The 25,000-nt window shown below is 35.9% G+C and overlaps 1 protein-coding gene and 1 long non-coding RNA gene across 3 annotated transcripts in view; one reads left to right on the top strand and one right to left on the bottom strand.

The window, feature by feature from the left end:
• The window catches only part of LOC106883964 (beta-1,4-N-acetylgalactosaminyltransferase bre-4), a 1,203,892-nt gene that overhangs the window by 742,277 nt on the left and 436,615 nt on the right, over window positions 1-25,000 (bottom strand). The window lies entirely within an intron of this gene.
• LOC128247596 (uncharacterized) overlaps window positions 1-25,000 on the top strand; it is a 46,220-nt gene that overhangs the window by 20,062 nt on the left and 1,158 nt on the right. Inside the window, exon 2 of the long non-coding RNA XR_008263942.2 lies at window positions 16,180-16,966. This is a non-coding gene — a long non-coding RNA (uncharacterized LOC128247596). The remainder of the gene's footprint in view (window positions 1-16,179; window positions 16,967-25,000) is intronic.

Genomic DNA, 25,000 nt, shown 5'->3' with positions numbered 1-25,000 from the left:
ACTCACAGGTTTTGATTAGTCTGAGATTATATAGTAGAAGACAATTGTCCAAGGTGCTGTGCAGTGGGACTGAACTCAGAACCATGTGGTTAGGAAGCAAACTTCTTACCACACAACCATGTTTGTGTCTATAAACCTATTTTCAAATTCCACTCTTCCATTTCTAAATTGCTTTGCAATACTTTTCTATAGGAGAAACAATAGAAGCTCTTTAACAAAATATGAAAATAATATTTACTGGAAGGCAAATCAAAATTATAATTTCAATATACTTATCACCTATGAGAAATAACCTACATTGATTAAAATAAGTTTTCAGATTGGTGCACTTGTAACTTTGCCTTATCCAATTCCTCGTGGAAGGCAAATATAAGATGTTTCTGAGGCAGCTATAAAGAATTTATAGATACACAATTTCTTTTAAAAAACTAAAATAAAATATTATTCCTTTAAGTATCATTTTTATCTTTATATACCTTCCTAATTTTGATTTTGGAATACTAATGTTAATTTCTTATCTTCCTGAGAATAGATACCTATCTCAAAGTGCTTTAGTGCAAATGGATGTACACACATATATACACATATATGTATTAATTAATGTATATGTATTTGTCAGTGAAGATGCATGTACACTTAGATATGTAAATATTTTATATGTAGAGAAAGAAGTGGAAGCCGAGAGAGAGCTTTGTTTGAATAAAATATAAATTGTAAACAAAGTAAATATGCATTGTATGTATGTGTAGACACACACACACACACACACACACACACACAACAGGTTGAGTCAAAGCGTTTTTTTGATTTTCAGCGATGACTTTTGGGAAGTTGTATCTCCAAGTTGTATCAATGGTTTCATACAATTTGTTGTTCAATTATTGTTGAATTGCCTATTCTTTATTTTCATATGTACCATAAACATTAACTGTTTATACTTTATCTTACAACTTTGATAATGAGTGGTGAAAAAATTGCAATTAGAACCATTATATATTACCTGTGGAAAAAAAGGACTGAGTACAAGGTCAGTGGCAAAAGGAATTAATGATGTGGAAGACCTAGGGACTGTTAACAAATGTGTGGCACAAAACTGGTTCAGACGTTTTAAGGAAGATTATGCCAGCCTTGAAGACAAACCAAGATCAGGGGCACCGGTTGTGGAAGATGAGGCCTTGTTTGAAATGGTTGAACAATAACCAAGACATCATTGGCTGAACGTGGTCCAGCAAAAAGGATTAGCAATCAACATCTCCATAATTTTGACCTTGTGAACAGACGTTGTTGAGAGGTTCCTTATAAACTGACCAATGCTCATACGCAATAACATTTGAATATTAGCATACAATCACAGATCCTCAAACAGTCCATTTTTAGCATCAAATTGTAGTTAGAGATGAAAAATGGACCTGTTTTCATAATCCTGAGGACAGAAATCAGTGGTTTCATTCTAGCCAGGTTTCAGAACCTGTTGTCAAACAAGAGTAGTTTGAGCAGAAAGTCATGTTGTGTGTCTGGTGGAATTTCCAGGTGTTGTTGGACTTTGAGCATGTCAGAGATGGTCATGCAGTAAATGCTAACCTTTATGCTCAACAACTGTAGCAAGCATATGATACTTTGACCTGGCAATGGTCAACTGAAGGCATGCACTCCTACAATATGACAATGCCCTAGCACACTCTACCAATATAATCAAAAGTAAACTTGAGGAACTTGTGGAGTTGTAAATGTTGCCTCAGTCTGCCTACATTCCACACCTTGCACTATCAGATTACCACCTTTTCCAAGCCAGTCTCATTTTACTGCATGAAAATGGGTACAGGTAGCTTTTTTCCTCTAAATCAGACAAATACTATAAGCATGGAACTAAACCTTCTGGCACAATGACAGCAACAGACAATAGAATATAAAGGATGTATTTTGATGAATAAACACTTTACATATATAATTTCTTTGTACTATTAATTAATGCTTGATGTAGGAAAAGACTTTTGACAGCACCTGATATATATTAGATTTAATAAATAAAAGAAATGTAAAATAAATGTGAAAACTATATATTTGTCTGTTTTAAAAAGCTTTTAATTACTTTTCCTCTGAAATTTTGTTCGTTTAATTTGCATTATTAAATTTAACAATGTTAATTTCTATATTGTGTTTAGGTGGAATGTAATGACATGATTAAGAGTAAATGTAGGTCAAATCACATCTGTTAAATCACTTTAACAAACAAACTAGGGTCCTTTATACACTCAGCCTTTCAGAAATAACAGCTAAATCTCCCCCAAATCACAGTTCTCTATTTGCATCCGTGGCACATAAAATACACCATTTTGAGCGTGGCCGTTGCCAGTACCGCCTGACTGGCCTTCGTGCGGGTGACATGTAAAAGCACCCACTACACTCTCGGAGTGGTTGGCGTTAGGAAGGGCATCCAGCTGTAGAAACTCTGCCAAATCAGATTGGAGCCTGGTGTTGCCATCCGGTTTCACCAGTCCTCAGTCAAATCGTCCAACCCATGCTAGCATGGAAAGCGGATGTTAAACGATGATGATGATGATGATGATTCACAGCTAAGTTATGTATATCCTTCTAGAGATCAAAGCAATAGTTCTTAAACAAGGAAGGTCACATTGAATAATGCAGTCCTAGGTGCATTATGTAACCAAGATAGATATAATGAGCTGAACTCCAAGAACCTTTGATCATAGATTTGCTCGATCATGGCCAACCTGGGGCTAATAATATATTTGTTAACAATTCTGTTCATTTACTTTTTCAACAACAACCCACATGAGACTACTTGTGGTAAAATTATACAAAACTTCTAAATTTAAAATGCTCATATTTAAATTAAAACATTTCATCAGGATTTTTTATTCAGACAATTTTTGTTTTCTTAAGCTTGGTTCCAAACATCAACTTGATAATGACAAATTTTAATATTTTACTAACTTCTAAATTCTTGGTTATTTTCAAAATTTATTGAAACTCACAGACTGTGTGTTTAATCAAGAAATAACATCAAGAAAGAGTTGAAATTTCTTTAAATATTTCTTTTACCCTACTTAGCAACTGATTAAAATATACTTCTCTGAGGAAGCCTGATAACATCTTAACATGTCTATTGTTTGTTATAGAGTCAAAAACTTTCAGTCAGTAGATCCTCTTGGAGTTATCTCCTTTGTCAGATTTTAAACATCCATATAGAGCACTTTTGTTAACTGATATCTTGGGTACTTGAAGGCAGTGAGCTGACAGAAACGTTAGCACGCCGGGCGAAATGATTAGCAGTATTTCATCCGTCTTTACATTCTGAGTTCAAATTCCACCAAGGTCAACTTTGCCTATTATTTTTTCAGGGTCAATAAATTAAGTACCAGTTGCATAGTGGGGTTGATCTAATTGACTGTCCCCCACAACCTTCCGCAAAATTTTGGGCCTTGTGCCTAGAGTAGAAAAGAATATCCTGGGTACTTTAATTTCTCAATTCAAAATCAAAGATTTTAAATTCACTATATTAGGTATGTGATACTCTACCATATGTGTGTTTAATATGCAGAACACTCTCCTTAGATATTTTTCTCCTATATTATTATTAAAGCATCATATAACATGAACTGGGTTTACTAATTCTATAAATTTACAACATCTCCATCTACTTCTGCAACCTACCCAACATCATCACTCTCTCATCTTTCTCCAGTCTACTGATTCATCATTATTATTCTTCTGCACAGCTCTGTCAGTTATCTCCTATTCCACCACTTAATTGTAATCCAGTTCCATCTGATCACTCCCACCCTCTCTTCTAGAATGTGAGTAGTCATGTTGCTCCCCTACAATAAGGAACTTGATCTGCTCTGGACCCTTCTTTTGTGTTTACCCATCCTTTCAGCCTTATCTCCTAGAATGAAGTTACCCCCCTCAGAGTTTGTATTCATGCAAAGTGCATAGTGGTCTCGCTATTACTGGCTTGGCTCTCCATCAATTATGATGACAATTATGATTATGTTGATTGAATCCAGCTCATAAAGGTAACGTGCAAGTGGCTGAGTACTCCATAGACACATATACTCTTATGTAGTTTTTAGGAAGATTGAGTTTGACAGAATGTGACAAGGCTGATCCTTTTGAATTACAACTACAAATCGTTTTTGCTAGTTGAATGGACTGGAGAAATGTGAAATAAAGGATTTTGCTCAAGGACACAACACACCACCGTGAATCAAACTGATGATCTTAGGATTATGAGCCAACTACCTTAGCCACAAAAACAAGTGCCTTCACTACCACTGGTGGCACAAAAAAGCACCAAGTACATGTTATAAAGTGATTGCCATTAGGAAGGGCATCCAACTTTAGAAACCTAACAAAGCAGGCACTGGAGTGTAATGCAGTCCTTGGGCCCATCAGATTTTTGCCAGTACCGCATGACTGGCCTTCGTGCCGGTGGCACGTAAAAGCACCCACTACACTCTCAGAGTGGTTGGCATTAGGAAGGGCATCCAGCCATAGAAACTCTTCCAGATCAGATTGGAGCCTGGTGCAGCCTTCTGGCTTGCCAGTCCTCAGTCAAATCGTCCAACCCATGGTAGCATGGAAGGCAAACGTTAAACGATGATGATGATGATGATGATGATGATGATGATTATGATGATCTGACCCATGGCAGCATGAAAGATTTTATATGTGCATGTGTGTGAGTGTGTGTGAGTGTGTGTGTGTGTATACATGTATATATATTTTTATACTTCTATACACGTAGATAGAATATGTATATAAATATAAACTTTATACGCATCTGTAAAGATGTTTAAATAAATGTTATTCATGAATTATGAGAAAGAGAAGAGAGAACGAGTGGCAAGGACAGACACTAAATCTATGTATCTATACACACACGCAGCTGGTGTATGTATATATACATATACACACATGAACCAGCATTGGGGTGTATATGTATATATATATATATATATATATACACACATATTGTGTGTGTGTGTGTATATATATATATATATACACATATTGTGTATGTGTATATATATATATATATATATATACACACATATTGTGTGTGTGTGTGTATATATATATATATATATATATATATGTGTGTATACATACTTACACTAACAATATATATACATACACCAGCAATGGCCAACCATCATCGTTTAGTGAACCTCACAATCAGATTGTGAAGCAAAGAATAGCATTAATCTTTGCTACTTTATTGTTATTGTCAGACATTCTCCCTCTTGAGTTGCGTCCATCATTTTAATTTTCTTTGCTGGGAAATCATTTAATTTGAGAAGACAAAGAAGAGACCAAAGAGAAGGAGAGAATGAACTAACAGTTGTTTGGTAAAACAACGAGAGTTATCTGGTGAGAAATGTATAGATTAAATTGATATTGTTAATGGTGTTTTTGAACCTCTAATGACTGAAAAGTGCTCTGCTTCGTGATTTAGTTGGGCACATGAGATTGGTTCTCAGTTATATTGTTGGTGTGTGTGTGTGTGTGTGTGTGTGTGTGTCTGTCTGTCTGTCTGTCTGTCAGTGTGTGTGAGTGTGTGTGTCAGTGAATGTGTGTATACCTGTGTGATTTGTTTTTGTGATGAGAATGAAGATTGCACGGTTCAAATAATTAAATTTATAAATACAAGGGTTGTGTACATAAAATGCACACACACATTATGCGTCGTGTGTGTGTATGTATATTTATATATATATATATATATATATATATATATATATATATAGGTATATACATATATATATATATATATATATATATAAGTATATACATACATACATATATATATATACATATATATATGTATGTATATACCTATAGATATATGATTCTATGTAAACATACATGCATATACACACACATACATTTACATATATATATACATGCATATATATATATATATATATATATATATATATATATATATATACATACACACACATGCATGTATGGATGCCTGCAAAAACACACATCTATATATATATTCATACATGTATGCATACATACGTTCAAACATACACATACACACTCATATATAAATGCATCTGTACATATGTGTTTACATACACACACACACACATACACATACCTACATACAAATTCTTTAAATTTTTAAACATAGCCAGACACAAACACATACACAGCTTGCTATAAAACCAATTTATAAAAATTACTGACAAAATCTATATCTTTTGTCAAAAGTCAAATGAGAAAGAACCGATGCAAATAAATTTTTAATAAGAAATATAAATTTTAAGAATGTCTATAAAAGACTTGGCAGAAAACCAGAAGAAAGAACAAATAGATAATAAAAATATTTATTGTTACATTATCATTAGAGTGTTTGGATGTATTGCAAGGGGTGTGCCTATATCTACAACAGATAATTCCATTCGACGATATAATATACATTTATGCATTCACTTGCTTCAATAATTAATTCTTGTAAATATCTTGAAATCTTCAGAATGAAATAAGTGGTACTAAGTTATGAAAAATGGTCAATATAAGTTGAATTTGTGGTTATTGGAGAATGGGGAAAATTTACTTTGTAGAAGTTCGGAAGTTTCATATAAAAACTTTTATGCAATAGTGAAGACAATTATGATGATGTAGTTGCTGTTATTGCTACGTAGGTTTAGCCCCAGGTTGGTTCTGATCAAATAAAAATGTGGTCAAAGGCATCTCAGTGATTGTAATCATCATGTCTTTTTGGTAGATGTTGTTGGATTATCTTATGTAATGTGTGCGATCTGTCTCTGAGACAGTAGGATGAGATTTGAGGGAGATTTGGTTGCTATTTTTAGCAAATTGAGTAACCACAGGCTTCTTTGCTGTGATTGAACAAACCTATTATCAAAGATATTTCAGATGCGACCATCCCATCTTTTTTTTTTTGGTAGATGTAGGATTGTTATTTAATATATTGTCTTTATCTGAGACAGCAGGTTGAGATTTGAGGAAGATTTGGTCACTTTGTTTAGCAAATTGAACAACCATATAAAGCCTTCCTTGTTGTGATTGAACAAATCTATAAGCAAAGGTATTCCAGAAATGACCATCCCATCTGCTTGGCAGATATGGGGTTATTATGAAATGTGTTGTCTCTTTGAGACAGTAGATTGAGATTTGAGGAAGATTTTGTAGTTATTTTTAGCAGATTGAGCAACTATGTAAAGACTTCCTTGTAGTTACTGTTTTTCGCTGTTTAGCCTAAAATCAGCTCTGACTGAGCAGATTTATAATCAAAAGTATTCCAGCTATGACCATCCCATCTTATTCCTGTCGGCAGGCAATTTAATTCTACATTATCCAAAATATCCATTTTTCAAAAAATAGTGTGATATTCGAGAAAATTTGGTTCCAATTTTTAGCAAGTTCAGTCAACATAGAGACGATCCCATGTTGATTTGTGTAATAACGTTGGCAAGAGTGATGCCTGTCACATGACCAAAGAAAATCATTATTTAGATAATAATAATAAAATATACATTAAGAATTGTTACTCTTAACTGCTTAACCTTTTAGCATCCAGATTATTCTGTCAAATGTAATGCTTATTTATTTACATTATTTTCAATTAAGCATGTATTATATTGTAGCTTCAAGATTCCAATGACATGACATTTTATTTTTAGAATCACATTGTAGGGTGGGTGTGGGGGCCAAATTTGACTAGTTTGAACATGTTGAATATTTTGGCTGGATATGGCCAGTTTAAATGCTAAAATGGTTAAAGGAGGTTTCTGCTTTTACTTGTCTCAGTTATTTGGACAGTAACTCTGCCAAAGCGCCTCCTTGTAGGATTTAGTAAAACAAATCCATCCCAGTACTTGTTTTTTTTTTTAAATCTGGCACTTATCTTATCAATCTCTTTTGCTAAACTACTAAGTTACAGGGATGCAAACAAACTGACGCCAGTTATCAAGCAGTCAGTGGACAAACACACACACACATATACGACAGGCTTCCATATACCAAATTCACTCACAAGGCATTGGTTAGTTTGTGGCTATAGAGGAAGACCCTTGCCCAAGGATTGAACTTGAAACTGCATGCTTGCAAAATGAGCTTCTTAACTACACAGCCATGCATGCATCTAGTTGTTTCATAATTGTGGTTGCTGATAACCTCCAGTTTGACTCTGATCAAGCAAACTTATGGTCAAAAGTATTCTGGACATGACCATCTCATTCTTTTTATATTGTATTACACTTTAGGTCAGCGAATGAAGGAAGCACAGTGGCCTTTTAGAAAGCATCCTAAATTAGTCAATTGGTGAAGCTGCCTCTCAGCTAGAATACCTAGGAGCCAAGCCTGAACATCTAAAGGGCCTCGATATTTCAGGGTTAATCACGGTTCTGTATCTACAGACCAAGGCAGGTTGTGTGTGTGTGTGTGTGTGTATGTGTGTGTGTGTTTTCCTTACTCAAGAAGACCTGTCCTCTACAGCAGAAGTGTTAAGGCGGCATCCTCTGGTGAAGGGGATTGGCCTGCAAGAATCTTGCACTGGTGCCATGTGAAAGCACTCGTGCCAGTGTCACATTGAAAGTATCTAGCACATACTGTAAAATGGTTAGCGTTAGGAAGGGCATCTAGCTGAAGAAACCAAGCCAGATCAGACTGGAACCTGATCTGTGCAGCTCTCCTGCTTGCCAGCTCTGGTCAAACCATCCAACTCATGCCAGCATGGAAAACAGATTTTAACTGATGATGATGCTATATATGCACACACATATACACACACAAACGCACACATAAATACATGAATGTGATGTATGCACATACACCACATACATGAGTCATTTGACACAAACATGTCCTCACCTAGACACATGTGTAGATTAAGAAATTTTCCTATGTTCTTTAATAACCCAGATCATTGCTTGCTGACTAGCTATTTCATACATATTTGATTGTCCAGAAGAATGGGAAAATATGTTTAACACATTCCAATTTATGAATGAAGGTAATTGGATAACTGTTATATACAGTTTATCATTATTAATAAGGTGCCAATCTGGCAGAATTGTTAGCATGCTAGACAAAATGTTTTGCAGCATTTTATGCTCCAAATATTTCCTATTTCAAATTTTAAGAGATTATTTCTTTTTATCACAGGCTTTGTTGGAACTCCTGGAGCCTTGCATATGTAGCAGGCTTGCTACCCACAGCCTATGGTACCATGCTATCCGTTTCATTCAGCTATCTAATACTTTCCTGGTTATTCTGGCCATGCCAAGGAGGCAACTGTTTTCTAACAGTTCTACTGGGCACTTTATTCCAATTTCCTTTATATTCCTCTAATTATTGTTATTAAGACTGTAAAGGTGCATGGCTCAGCAGTTAGAGTGTCAAGCTCACAATCATGAGGTAGTGAGTTCGATTCCTGGACCAGGCTGTGTTTTGTGTTCTTGAGCAAGACACTTTATTTCACATTACTCCAGTTCACTCAACTGTAGAAATGAGTTGTGACATCACTGGTACCAAGCTGTATTGGCCTTTGCCTTTCCATTGGATAACATCAGTGGTGTGGAGAGGGGAGACTGGTATGCATGGGCGACTGCTGGTCTTCCATAAACAACCTCGCCCAGACTTGTGCCTCAGAGGGTAACTTTCTAGGTGCAATCCCATGATCATTCATGACTAAAGAGGGTCTTACCCTTTATTATGACTGCAGGCTTGCAGAATCATAAGCAAGTCAGACAAAATGCTTAGTGGCATTTCTTCTGGCTCTTTATATTCCGAGTTCAAATCCTGCTGTGGTTAGCTTTGTTTTTCATTCTTTGAGGTTTGATAAAATAAGTACCAGTTTAGCACTGTGATTAAGGAAATCAACAAGCCCACTTCCCCAAAATTTCAGGCCCTGCGGCTGTAATAGACAGAATCATCATCATCATCATCATCATGGCAGAAAGTTAGTGGTAACATTAGCACATCAGACAAAATGCTTAACAGCATTTCTTGCAGGTCTTTATGTTCTAAGTTCAAATACTGCTTGAGGTCAACTGTGTCTTTATCCTTTTGCAGTCATTAAAATAAGTACCAGTTTAGCACGGGGGTCAATGTAATTAACTAACTCCCCACCATCTAAAATTGTTGGCTTTTATGAAACAACAACAATCACCATCATCATCATCATCATCCTCATCCCCATCATCATTATTTTGGGTATGTGGTTTTAGAAATGTTGGGTTAAGTGTCTTGCTGAAGGAAATGATCAATACCTCCAGAATACAAATTCAATGTAGCAAAGAAATACATCAAGACTTAAGCTATTCCACCACTGACTGTCCATTTGAAAATTGCATTACAATCAATCAATAAAGGAATAAAATAAAATTGCATTAGCAAATCATTGATGTTAAAATCAAGATGATATATTTAGTTTTCGATAAACATCAATACTTTCTAACTTTGAAACTTGCAGATTAAATCTAAAATCACACCAGCAAAATAATGCAGTACACCCAGCCATCACTTGTGAGTGAGTATGAACTGGCAACATGTACCAAACTTTTTTAAGTGATCTTTTTCTAGCATATTAACAGACCACTTACTGGTCACTTTTATATACACAAGTATATATATATATATATATATATATATATATATATATATATATATATATTTTCCTCTCCTCCCTACTCTCCCCCTCTCTGGCCGGGTAACCATGTACTTCCTCTATAGCAAGACACCTGTTTCTGTCACTCTGTCTCTCTGTCACACTCTAACCTTTCATCAATCTGACGCGAGATCACCTCCTCCAATGTCTTCTACTCTCTCAAAATTCCTTGTCTTGCAAGTTACTTGGTGACCCTGCCGGTGCTGGTACCATGTGGAAAGCATCCAGTCCACACTGTGAAGTGGTTGGCATTTGGAAGGGCATCCAGCTGTAAAAACCATGCCAAAACTGACCTCGCCTGTGCTGGTGCCACATAAAAAGCACTCAGTCCACTCTGCAGGGTGGCTGGTGTTAGGAAGGCTATTCAGCCATAAAAACCATGCTGAAACAAACAGTAGCCTGGGGTAGTCTTCTACCTGGCCGGTTCCTGTCAAACTGTCCAATCCATGCCAGCATGGAAGGCGGATGTTAGATGATGATGATGTAATGTATATTAAGAGACCCACCTTGGTCATGAATAATCATGGATTGCAGCTAGAAAGTTCCCCTCTGAGGCACAAATGGAGGCAAAGTTGTTTATGGAAGACCAACAGTCGCCCATGCACACCAGCCTCCCCTCTCCACACCACCGGTGTTATCCAAGGGAAAGGCAAAGGCCAATACAGCTTGATATCCTTTCTACAGCTGTGCGAACTGGAGCAACGTGAAATAAAGTATCTTGCTCAAGAACACAACATATAGCCCATTCTAGGAATCGAACTCACTACCTCATGATTGTGAGCTTGACACTCTAACCACTGAGCCACGTGCCTTCACAAAGCGCATGGATAACATAAGGGTTTGGAGAGAGGAGGCTGGTATGCATGGGTAACTGCTGGTCTTCCATAAATAACCTTGCCCAGACTTGTACCTTGGAAGGTAACTTTCTTGGTGTAATTTCATGGTCATTCATGACTGAAGGTGGTCTTTACCCATTCTTTACCCATTCTTAACATCATCAACTGTTAACATCTCTGCATACGTGTGTGTGTGTGTGTCTGTGTGTATTACCATTTCCTTGCCCTGTCACTGTCTGATAATTTGGAGCAAGTGTCCTCATCATGCAAGCAGCATTCTTCATTTCCAGTCTTCTGCAAAAACATGTTTGGTCATGGGGAAATACTACCTTACTCAGACAGAAAGAGGCAAGGGTTGGTAACCGAAAGAGCATCCAGGTGACACAATGTGTCCTTGAGCACTTGAGCAAGACACTTTATTTCACATTTCTTCTGTCCACTCAGCTGGCAAAAGTAAGTAGTACCTGTATTTCAAAAGGGCCAGCCTTGTCACACTCTGTGTCATGCTGAATCTCCCTGAGAACTACATTAAGGGCACACATATCTGTGGAGTGCTCAGTCATTTACACGTTAATTCCATGAGCAGCTGGATCAATTGGACCCTTTGTTGTCATAACCGACAGAGTACCAGTTTTTTTTATAGATACCCATATTTTTAATAATTATTTAAGTGAATTTAATATTTGCATAATTTAGAATGAGTTAACTATAGTGACCACCTCTGCTTTGGAAATATCAGTAATCTGGAAAGCCTTTGGAAGTAAAGGTACCTGAAAATCAGTGTTGTACCTATACTGAATAGAATATGTCAAGAAGGACTGTGGAATTGATATGTTTAAAATGCTGGATGGATAATAAGCACCTAATTATTTTGGCTGACTACTTATATGTCATAGGTCTACCTAATCAGGGATAATTAGGTGAGATGGTCACAGCTAGAATAATTTTGGTCATAGGTCTGCATCATCAGAGGTGAGCAGAAGCTAAACAATAAGAAAAACAACAACAACATCAATGACAGCGATAGGTTATGAAATTGAAGATGCTACCATCAACTCTGGTGTCACCTTGCTATTGATAATGCCAGAGATGAATGCAGTGGAGTTGATATTAGTGTCAATGATGATGAAGATGATGATGATCATCATCATCATAGGGATGATGGTGACATCAATAATAGCAAAGGTAGTGATAATGGTAATAATGTCAAATGATAACAGTACCGAGAAAGATAGTACAATGATTGTGATGATGAACATAACGTACGGTAAAGGCAGCAGAATAGTGATTATGATTTTGTTAATGAAAAGAATTTATATTCTAATGTAGTCCTGTATCATTAAGAGAATTTTTATATTGATTTTTCTCCAAGAATGTGAATGAGAGATAAATGTATATACATTCGTTAACCAATACATATACTACATATACAATGATGCAGATACACACACATACATAAACACATGCACACATATACATACATAAAGGCATATATATATATATGTACACACAAACATGTATATACATACATATCTACACATATGTATATACATAAATACACACACACACACAGATATATATACACGCACACACACACACATATATATATATATATATATATATATATATATACATATCTGGTTTTTGTTGCTGTTGGCGTTGTACTGCATTATGCATTTATTGCTGTTTGAGTTATTTGCTGATAATATTTCTTTTTTGATTTTATCTTATCAGTGCAGTTTTTGTCTTTCCTTCCTCGTTTGCTTGTTTGCATGAATAAAACAAAGATTTTGGTTTTGGTAATTCCCAGTATTAATCCGATTTTTTCTCATGTTTCTTGTTTTTCTCCATTTCACATATATATATATATGTGTGTGTTTTGTTTATTTGGGTTTTTGTTTTTGCTACGCTGGTCTTCAGCACACAGAATTGATAATGGAATGATAATCCATATTTGATCTGTATTATCACATCAGTAAAAAAAGTAAAGACGATATACAAAAAGTAGTCATTTTGTCTGTTCTATCTATTCCAAAACTGCTAAAAAAACAAAAAGAAAGAGAAATGGCACAATCTCTAGAGACAGTTATTTTGTCACGTCAAAAAATTTTGACAGAGATCCATTATAAAATCTTACTCAAATATACATACATATATACAGACACATACATATATGTGCACACATATATATTTCAATACATACCAAACATACATACATATGTACATACATTCAAGCATACATATATACATACACACTCATACACACATGCACATATGCACCAAGCATAAATACACACAAATATATACATATAAACATACATACATATAAGTATACATACATTCCAAACTTGCACACACAAATACAGAATATTACAGGAGCTTGTACCGGAGCTTGTACACGTTCATTCATTTGCAAGAAATAGCAGTCAACTCCCTGAAATTACATCCTACTGTCTTAAAAAATGTATACGTATTAAATAAAGTGGCCTTGAATTCTCTGTACAATGTGATGGGAATGCAATTTGTGATAGGTTTGCTAATTTGGGGCTGACCAGGTGTTAACCAACAACAGCTAACATGAATATTTTTCTTTTCCTTTTTTAGAATTAAGACTGAACCGTATTAATACAATAAGTGTAAGGAATTTCAAAGTAAGGAATTACAAAGATAGTTAGAACTTAAAGCTTCAAAACTTCGAGGAAAATGTCTGCAGAACATTCGTCTGCATATGATAAGAGTAAAATCAATATAAAGAAGAATTATAGTTGTTCTTGGAATCTGAATACTTAGTTCTACATCCTTAGCCTCACTTAGATATTGATCAACAAAAATATATATTACATAGACTAAGAGAAATGTTATTGGTGAATCTGAAGAAAAATTTCCATTTTAGCCAATTTTGCTTTTGTCTTGGAAATGGAAATTTTCTCAAAGTTTCCCCAATATCTAACTTTAATCTTATAGCAGTAATAAAAAAATTATTCATTCTTCATTCTAGAAATTTTCTTGAAATTTCCCAATATTTGATCTTCTGACCATCTACATTAAGCCTTTAGCAATGAAAAAACTTAAATGCTATTCATTTGTTCTTATTTTCTGAGAAAGGACAAATATTCTGTTGTTTAAACTCAAATGATATGCAAACAAAATTTGTGCAGGTATTTTCCTCAAAGTTTTGAGGCTTTAAGTTTTATTTATCTTTGTAATTTCTCAGTTTATATTAATGTGGTAAACTTCTAATTTTAAAAACAAATTTTAATATAAACAGTTATTATTTAATCATCTCTCATCTTGAACTAGTTGAATTAATCACAAATAATGAATTATTTAGCACATTGCACTGATGGAGTACGATATGCTGAAACAGACCGTTTGTAGATATGAATAATTAAATATGTTTGGAAAAAATATATATATTGCCTTTAAGAAATCTTCAAAATTATCAATTGCACATATTCTGAAACTTTAAAATAATCAAAACAATCAGGTGAAAACAAAAGAAAATTAACATTAATTAACCCTAGAGAGTCAACAAACATTGACAGGATGAAAAATGTCATTATCTTTCATAATACGCTCCTAGATATTAATTCAGTGAAACTAAATTCTATGTAACTCAAGTTTTAAATAAATAAAACATACTCTAACATGGCTTTCACATGACCCTATTTTTGCATTGGTTTCAGTAATTGACACCACTTTCAAGGATTGTTTTCATGGATTACATTGACCCCAAAGCAATTTCTATTGAATAGCAAACTTTGAACTTTCTTCTTTCTTTGGTTTACTTTTTGTTTGTTTGTACAAATGGACATTCCTCAATGCACTGCTATACATAAACATACGTACACAAACACGTATACGCCCATACATGTGTGTATGTATGTAAACATATGTGTGTATATATAAATATGTACAGATCTATACATACATATATGCATGGATACATATATGCGTATATGCATTAGGGTGGCTCCTACTTTTCAACTTTCTAAAAGTTTAGCTTCCACCCCACTATCTTGTTCCAATTAACAAAAAAAAAAACAATCTATGCAAAATTTTAGCTCAAGCAGACAACTGTAAGCGGACAACTTCATCGACTGTGAAATTTTGAAGTTTTCATCCAGAATGTTATTTTTACAGATAAAATTTTTTATCTCTGATATAATTTTTTCTTAAATTAAAAACTTGTTCAGACTTATTCTTGGTATTAGAAGGATAAGTGACAATAACTATAACGGGGAAGGTAACTTGCAAAGCTGGGGATAGAGCACAGGGTTAGGGCGAACACCTATATTTTGCCATCATCCAGTTAGCAGCTAACCGTAAGCAAGTGAGGTTGTGAGTTGTGTTCATTCATTGAAAGAATTGTACTGCACCTAATGGTAGTGTAGAGAAATAAAATATTAAGAAATATATATTAGTGATAAACAGTGAACTAATATGGCTTGACTACGTTTGTAAATATGAGTTAATTTATTTGTAAATAACTTGTAAGCACTTGTTCGTTTTGAAATTATGAAATAGATCTTTCCCTGTTATGTTGGTAGACCTGACAAAGTTGTAATACCATGTTTATAACTTCTATGGTTTTATAATGTTATGTGCTTTGTATACTTATTTTGTGACCAAATATGGTGCCTTTGGTGACTTATTCTTCCTTTTTTCATTCAGAACTGTTTGTGCAGGTGCAAAGTGGCTTCTGTGACATATTCTTCCTAGACCTGTGAAATGGCATCATCATCTTGAGGTAGTTCATCACACAAGTTAAGAAAAGATTTTCATGCAACTTTTGTTGGCTCCATTTCCAATCAAATCATGGGAGCGAATCTACCCTTGAATTGACAAGTTTTAAGTGTTTTTTTCTACAATGTAAGAGTTGTAAATCTTATAACAAAAGAAAGTGCAGCATTAGTGATTCAAGAAATTTCCATGTTTTGGCAAAAAGCATGAATTCCTACCAGAAGAACTGACCACTGTGTTGATAAGGTCCTCAAAGTCTATGATGAATGGAAAGGTTTACAGAAAAATTTGATAAGAATTGCAGGCAAGGAAAAAGAAAAAAGAAAAATGCTTGTGGAAATGATGGACGATCTCTTTGACATAGCTCATTCAGATGCTTTGGGACAGATGAAAATTGAAGAGGATAAGAAGTTCTTAATTCTTCAGTACCAAAAAGGATGACCAGTCTCCATGGTTGGTGTAGATCAAAAACTAAAACACAAGGAAGAAAGAGCACTGCAGCTAACTTCAATGGAAACTGTCAGGAAAAAAAAAGGTCTTATGAAGAAATGGGACAAAATTTTACTATTCATCAGTTTGCTACATCAGAAACTGATAATTCAATGCGAAGCAGCTAAAGCAGTTATGGTGGTGATGACAGTGAAAATTCCTGTCATCATTTAGCAAATATCAGCAACAGCAACAACCACAGCAGCAACAACAGTTCCAGCAACTCAAGGTACATTGCAGTTTTTTACTCCCCGTCTCTCTGATGTTTTTGATAGGTAGAAAATCATTGAAAGAAATGGTATTTACATATCAATGGCTTTCAGGTTTGATACTAAAAATCTAGTAATAAATCGCACTTCTTTTCAGCACCTTAGAAAACAATTTAAAGAAGCAAGACACACAGAAATACAGCACAAATTTAACCTAAACAACTGTTAAAAATTACTGTTGCACTGGGATGGAAAGCTGCTCCCAGCATTCCCAAGCATTGGAAAGGTTGATAGACTGGTAATAATAGTAACTTTTCAAAGCAAGGAGCAATTATTGGGAGTCCCTGAAATTCCAACATCTTCAGGAAAACAGCAAGCCATGGCTTGCAGTGGAGAAGTGGGGTATAACCAACAAAATTCAGGCACTTTCCTGTGATACGATAGCAAGTAACACAGGTTGAGTAGTACAAACCAAGAAAAATTCTCAATCATGACCTGGTGTACTTCCCTTGCCATTATCACATTTCTGAGTTACATTTTAGGAGCTGTTTCGACTCACTGATGGGTGCAACTTCTGGTCCAGCCATGGCTTTTTTCAAAATATTTAGAGAAACCTGGACAAAAGTCAGCAAGAAGGTTTACATAACTGGTAGCAATGAAGTGCCTGATGATGTCTGCGCTACCATTCTTGGATTTCTTGAATATCACCTTTCTACGCAGAAACAACAGGGAGATGATTACCGAGAATTGTTGGAATTAATGATGATCTTTCTTGGCAGCATTCCGAACAACAGGATATTATTTCGTACACCACGAAGTGTAAGTCATGCCAGGTGAATATCAAAAGCATTTTATGCATTCAAGATAGACCTGTTTCAAGATCAATTTCAGTTATCTCCTGGGGAGAAGAACTCTTTAAGAAGAATATGTATTTTCCTTGCTTGAGCATACATTCAAGCTTAGTTTCTGACATCAGAAGCAATTAAAGCATCTTATTATGATTTCCTATTCATGCATCAACTGATAAATTATCAGAAATCAGTAAAGCTTCTGCGAAAAAATTTTCCAACCATCTCTGGTACTTAGCTCCCGAAACTGTGGCTCTATACAAATTAACTATTGGTAAATTTGATTCAGAATGCTTTTAAACATTTGTTGGGGTTGCCTAGGTGTGTCCACATAAATTTCTGTATGAAGGAAAAATAAAATGGTTGAGATAGGGAACAGTATACAGCTTTTATACAGAATTAATTGTTGCGTATACTATGTTCCAACTTCATGGTATTTGAGGTCTTGTTAAGAGATTGTGCTCTGTTGGCATAGGTCTCAGAATCAGTGAAGAACACAAACCACCACATCATAAGCCCTGGGCCTTGTCGTAGTTGTTTATATCTTCCACTGACTTATTCGATTGTCACAAGGTTTGCATTAAGTTCTGTCAGCATTTTTCATACCTATTATTCACCCAATCATTTTGTGCTTCTGAAGCTGCATGGAAGAAGAGATCCCATGAAAACCAGCAAAAGGTTAGCATCAAAAAGAGTGTCAAGCTGCAAAGTAATGCCTTAACAACTTATTCATCTAACTCATACTACCATGATAAAACAGGCATAAAAAAAACAAACAAAATGAAAAATACACATAGATATTGAATAATAATAATAATAATAATAATAATGATAATAATAATAATGATAATAATAATGGAAACGGAGGCTTTAATCTGTGCTACCCAAGAGCAAGCATTAAGAGCCAATTACATCAAATACAAAATAAACACATCAGAAAGTGATAAGTGCAGAATTTGTGGACAAAATGGTGAACCCATATGGTGAACCCGTATGGAATATTACCAGTCAATGTATGCCACAAGCCCAGAAAGAATATATATAAGAGACGTCATGACAATATAGCAAGGATTGTCCATTGGACACTTTGCAACAAGTATGGACTTGACAGAGCAAAAAAATGGTATGTACATAAACCCAAAGGCATCATCGAAAATGATAATGCAAAGATCCTATGGGATTTTTATGATTCAGTGTGACCATGAGATAGAGAATAGGAAACCAGACATAGTTTTAATTGAGAAAGAAAGCAGACTATGCTGAATCATAGATATAACATACCCAGCTGACAACAAGGTATGCGATAAGGAAGAAAGAAAAGTCGATAGCTATAACAGGTTAGCTTGGGAGGTTAAGCAATTGTGGTCGCTGAAAAAGATGGTAGTAGTACCGATAATTGTCGGAGCCCAAGGAACAGTGAGTAAAAATCTTGAGAAGTACATTGAACAAATAGGGGCTGCAATAAGGGTGGAGTACTTTCAGAAAACAGCACTGCATGGAACTGCTCAAATACTCCAGACGGTGCTCGAAAAATAAGGGGTGTTACCTTACTTCACTGGTAGTGAACGGCTGACACCGTAGTACATCTCCAGTATTAGAAGTTGTGCAAAGACAATAAATCAATAATAATAATAATAATAACAATTATAGATAAAGAAAAGTGAAGTTGCTTATTTATCAAACCATCATGCCCATTTGATTCCAGGATCATAAAGAAAGAGGAAGAAAAATAAAAAAAAATACAATCCCTTAAAATTTGAAACAGGAAGAATTTGGAGCATGTGAACAGTAAAGGTTGTGCTTATAATAATTGGTGCATTGTAAGCCAAGATATAGACAAATAGCTGAAAGAGATTGAAATACAATGCCTGGTAGAGCTCCTACAGAAAGTTTATCTCTTAGAGATAGCAAGGATTATCAGTTATCAGGAGGGTTCTAAGCACTTGAAAGACTGTTGGAAACTTGTGGACACCAAAGGTTACAGGTAGTAACCCGCTACCTACATAAATCCTACCAGGAATAAAACCAAATCTGAGCCAAACCAAGATAATAGTAATATTAATAAAGTGAAACTGAACTAGTGTAGGTGTTTGTTATTGTCATAATGACCCTCTCAAGATACAACAAAATCTGTTTCAACACAAGAATTCACATCAAGAATCTTGCAAACCAAAACAAAAACGAAATATGCATATATCTACTTCTATGTGTATTAATACAGGTGTGCATATATACACACACGCATGCATACATGCTTATACATGTATGCTTACAGACATATATACAAACACACACACACACATTATGTATATATGCATGTGTGTGCATGTGTGTGTCTGTCTGTGTCTGTGTGTGTGTGTTTGTGTGTGTTTGTGTGTGTGTGTCTGCATGCACACATACGTGTGCGTGTGTATATATAGGGCAAGTCAACTATTTCAAATTCATGAATACTAAGTTCTGTGATAACATTATGAATCCAGCTGTTTTAGAAAACGACAATACAAAGATCCCGAGGAAAATATCATAGAGACTGATCACCAGCTGCTATGGAAAACAAACTTAACAATAGTCCATGACAAATATGACAATAGCATCTTTATAACTGACAGTGCTACTAAGTGACTTTCATAATATGCAAAAGCCAAGATCGGAAGCTTCACTATTAAATCAGCTAAGCTTTTGAATTGCAATCATGACAGCATATAAGAAGTGTGTCCATCATTCCATTTGTAATTAGTGCAACTTAATTGATACACAATCAGTTTTATAAGAAGTTTTCAATAAGATAAATAAGTATTGATATATGAATGTTCCAGAAAATAAAAGTATTTCAGATGGTAAATATTTGTTAGAGAATTATCTCAAAGCATTTATTGACTGAACCAACAATGTTTGTAAGTATGTCTTCAAAGAATAATTGCATTCTTTGAGGTATAAGAAAGAAAACTAAATAATAATAATAATAATAATTAATTCTTTTATTGGCCACAAGGCTAGTATAAAGATACATTAAAGGACATGATAGGACAATACAAAAGATTTCAAAATGTGTAAATAAGATAACAAGGAAAAAACAAATAAAACTCCCAATAAGTGGAGGCGCTTTAAGGCGACTCATGGAAAAAACCTACAAAAGTCACAGGTACCTGATCAATAGGGCAAGAGCCCTTCTCTTTTAATTTCCTTTTTTTACAGGTGTGTACTCAGAATTGTTCCTTTTATACTGGCTATTCTTCCAACATTCACCCACCTTTCAGCAAACTTGCTAGAAGACAACATTTCCCTTTCCACCCTCACTTTCCTCTTCAAGTGATACTTGAAAAAGTTGATGCGGGTTTGGCCAAAGAGAAAAGTGTCTGACTTTAGCTCTTTCAATAGAGTCCACCATACTACCGCTTTTGCTACAGTCACAAGACAAAATACCTCTCCCCCCACCCCCAGATAAAGGAGACTGGCAGGGAAATCTTCACTATGGATTCAGTTGATAGCCAGATCTATCCTACACATGACAGCAGCTGTTTGGTATAAACCCACAGGTCAGCAATGCTCGGGCACTGGACGAGTGCATGCAGAACGGTTTCATTGCTCTGAGCGCACCTTGCACAAGCCCAGCTGACAGCACTTTTGTGCCTATAAAGTTTATCTCAAACAAGCAGCACCCCCTGGTAGCACTGCCAGGCAAGGGATTTCTGGAAGTTATCCATAGGCCCCGGCCTGAAAGTTCTCTGAAACTGACCAGTAAGTCGATCCACATCACTGCCTAGAGTTTCTCCGAGAACATCGTCACACTTTTCCTCTTCGAACCTTCTATAGAACGCTAGAGTGGAACTACTACCAATAGCATTGCCTGCCTGGCAGAGGGCTGTGAGTGCTTGATGGCACTCAAGGTACCAAACACCCTTCCTCAGTCTACGCTTAATCCAGGATCGCTGCTCAGTCAAAGAGATGAGCTGTGGAAGAGCGATTCTGATAAACGGCAACCACACCTGCTCACCATCCAGGAAACGCTGAGTTCATGTCTGCACATCAGCAGCCATGGCATGCCCAGTCCTCAATTCAGCAGCTGTTGACAGCAGATGGAGCACCTGACCAGTGGAACGTGCCCCTTCCACAGAAAGAAGAGCAAGCGCACCAGCTTGGTCAACCAGCAAACAGAGCAAGGGACGATGGTCAAGCACTGATAGATGACAGATGTGATGCATGCATTCACCACCTCCACTCAACCTTTCAGGGACAGCTTCCTCTCAGCCCATTTCTGGGTGAGATTGGCCACCCTGCTTGTCAGAGTAATCAGGAAAGTATTAGATAGCTGAAAAGAACGAATAGTATGGCACCGCAGGCTGCAGGTAGTAAGCCCACTATGCATACAAGTGATAAAGAGAAAATGATAATAATAATAATAATAATAATAATAATAATCCTTTCTACTACAGGCACAAGACCTAACTTTTGGGGGAAGGGGTAAGGTGATTTACATGCAGCCAGTACTCAGCTGGTACTTATTTTATCGACCCCAAGAAGATGAAAGGCAAAGCTGACCCTGGTGAAGTTTAAACTTAGAATGTAAAAAACAGACGAAATGCTGCTAGGCATTTTGCTTGGCATGCTATCAGTTCTGCTAGCTCATGGCCAATAATAATAATGATTTCTTTTTTTCAATAATAATAATAATAATAAACAGTCTCAAATCTTTGCTCAAGACCAGCAAGTTTGGGGTAAGTCAATTACATCAACCCCAGTGCTCAACTGGTACTTATTTTATCGATCCCGGAAGTATGAAAGGTGAAGTTAACCTCTGCAGAATTTGAACTCAAACTGTAAAGACAGACGAAATGGCACTAAGCGTTTTGTTCAGCATACTAACAATTCTGCCGGCTCACTGGAGAGTATTGAAAGCAGAGAAAAAAAGAGGGAAAAACAAAGCAAGAAGTACAAAAGGCACATGAAGAAACATTATGCAAAAAGGGACTACACAATAAATTCCAGTCACAACTGAAGTTGCTGGAAAACGTAGGTGAGACTGGCTGAAGAAAAGAGCATTGAATAAAGAGACTGAGAACACTGTACTAGCAGTGCACAACCAAGCTTTGGCCACAAACTGGAGGGTCAACCTTAGGAATGAACAAGTATCTCCACTGTGCCACATCTATAATATAGTGGTCAAAACCATTGCCCATATTGTGAACAAATGTTCTAGACTTGCACAAAACCATTACAAGTTGTGACAACACAATGAGGTGGTAAAAGTGCAAAAAAGGAAACTATGAAAAGTGGGGGCTAGAGAGAGACAAAACAAGGTATGAGCACAAACCGCAGGAAGTGGCAGAGTCAAAGACCTGCAAAATCCTGTGGAATTTTCCAATTCAAATATATCAGGTGCTAGGGCATAACAAACCGGACCTAGTGGCGGACTACGTGTGCTATATAGTTGATGTTCGAACCCCTTTGACCCATGAAAATTCAAGAAGGAAGGCAAAAAAATAGATATATACAATTCTCTTTAGTACAAGGCTATGTAAAAACAAAGAAGGTGAAGATAGTACCAATTATTGTTGGGTCCTTGGGGATAACATCAGAAGGCATCAAGAAGAATATAAAGAAAATCGGAATAGAATGCCCAGTAGAACTGTTACAATTCTGGCATGGCCAGAATAATCAGGAAAGTATTAGTTGAAAAGAACAGATAACATGGTACTGATGAAATAAGTACCAGTGGAATACTTGGGTCAATATAATCAATAAGTTGTGACAACACAATGAGGTGAATGACCAGTTTCTATTTAAAGACATCTACATCCACCTTGTGTCAGTCTCATTTCTTTTGGATGAGCTTTGAAGAACTCTGGGCCTATGAATGCCAAGCTATTGCTGGCCTCATGCCAAGATTTAAAATCAGTATTTATATAATACAAGGCAGCAAGCTGGCAGGATTTTTAGCATGCTGGATGAAATGCTTAACAGAATTTCATCCATCTTTATGTTCTGAGTTCAAATTCTGCCAAAGTCCACTTTGTCTTTCATACTTTCAGGGTCATTGAAATAAGTACCGGATGAGGACTGAGGTCGATGTAACCAGCTTACCCACATCTCCCAAAATTGCTGGTCTTGTCCCAAAATTGGAAGCCAATGTTTTTGTAGGATTTTCCCATATTTGGAATAATTTATCTTTATGTCATTATCTAAGGATTACCTAGTCGGACAGCTTACAAACAGAATATATCATTCTTCAGGTCTGTTAAGTTCAAAAGACTTGAGTGCTTTCAGAAGAAAAAAAAGAGCAAACAGTAGAATAACAATGATATATCAATATATTTGGAATTCCCAGAGGATTTATGAGTTAGTCACACAACAGTCCTCTTTGATTTTATGTTTATTTTTATTATAATTCTGACACAGCTGGCAGTAGTAAAATGATTAGTCTGAACAGCAGCAAAGTAATGGAGTGGGTGTAAAAGACAGAAAGGTGAAACAGTTCCTAGAGTTCTTGTATATTTACTTTGTTACTTCTAAGAAGCCGTTATGTATATAATGCATTATAATCAGTTACTATGATATGCATATATTTATAACCTTATGAATAGCACACTTCTTTAAGTGTTTATGAGTGATATATATGTATGAATGATCATATGAATATATGCATATATGTAGGTGTGCATGCGCGTGTGTGTGTGTGTAAATGTGTGTACATGTGTGTATCTAAGCATTTGTATGTAAGAAAATTATGCATAAAAACTACAAAAGCTAGCACAGGAATTCACATCAATAGTATATCAAACAATGAGCAGCAAGGAATACTTTATGATCGGATGTCTGCTTGGTGAACTTACCTGAGGCTAAATGGTAGCAAAAACAAGAAAGCCAATATGTGGCCACTTGAAATGCTAGAAACAATAGCTAAACTTCCCCAAAACACATCCTGGTATCATCACCATCACTTAACATCTGCCTTCCAATGCTGGCATGGGTTGGACAATTTGGCAGGAGCTAGGTAAACTGGAGAGCTTCACCAGGTTCCTTTGCCTGCTTAGGCACAGTTTCTATTGCTGGATGCCCTTCCTGATGCCAACCACTTTACAGAGTGTGCTGGGTGCTTTTTACGTGGCACTAACACCAGTGGGTTCGCCAAAAAACTTGCAGGGTGAAGACATTTCGTGCATTGAATAATTTTATCTTAAAAACAGAGCATGCCTGAATGAGATGGTG

This window comes from Octopus bimaculoides, chromosome 4 (genome assembly GCF_046866305.1).
Source record: "Octopus bimaculoides isolate indiv1 chromosome 4, ASM4686630v1, whole genome shotgun sequence".
Classification (NCBI taxonomy): domain Eukaryota; kingdom Metazoa; phylum Mollusca; class Cephalopoda; order Octopoda; family Octopodidae; genus Octopus; species Octopus bimaculoides.
Note: the sequence above shows the minus strand (reverse complement) of the source record. Positions and strands in the feature narration are given on the sequence as shown.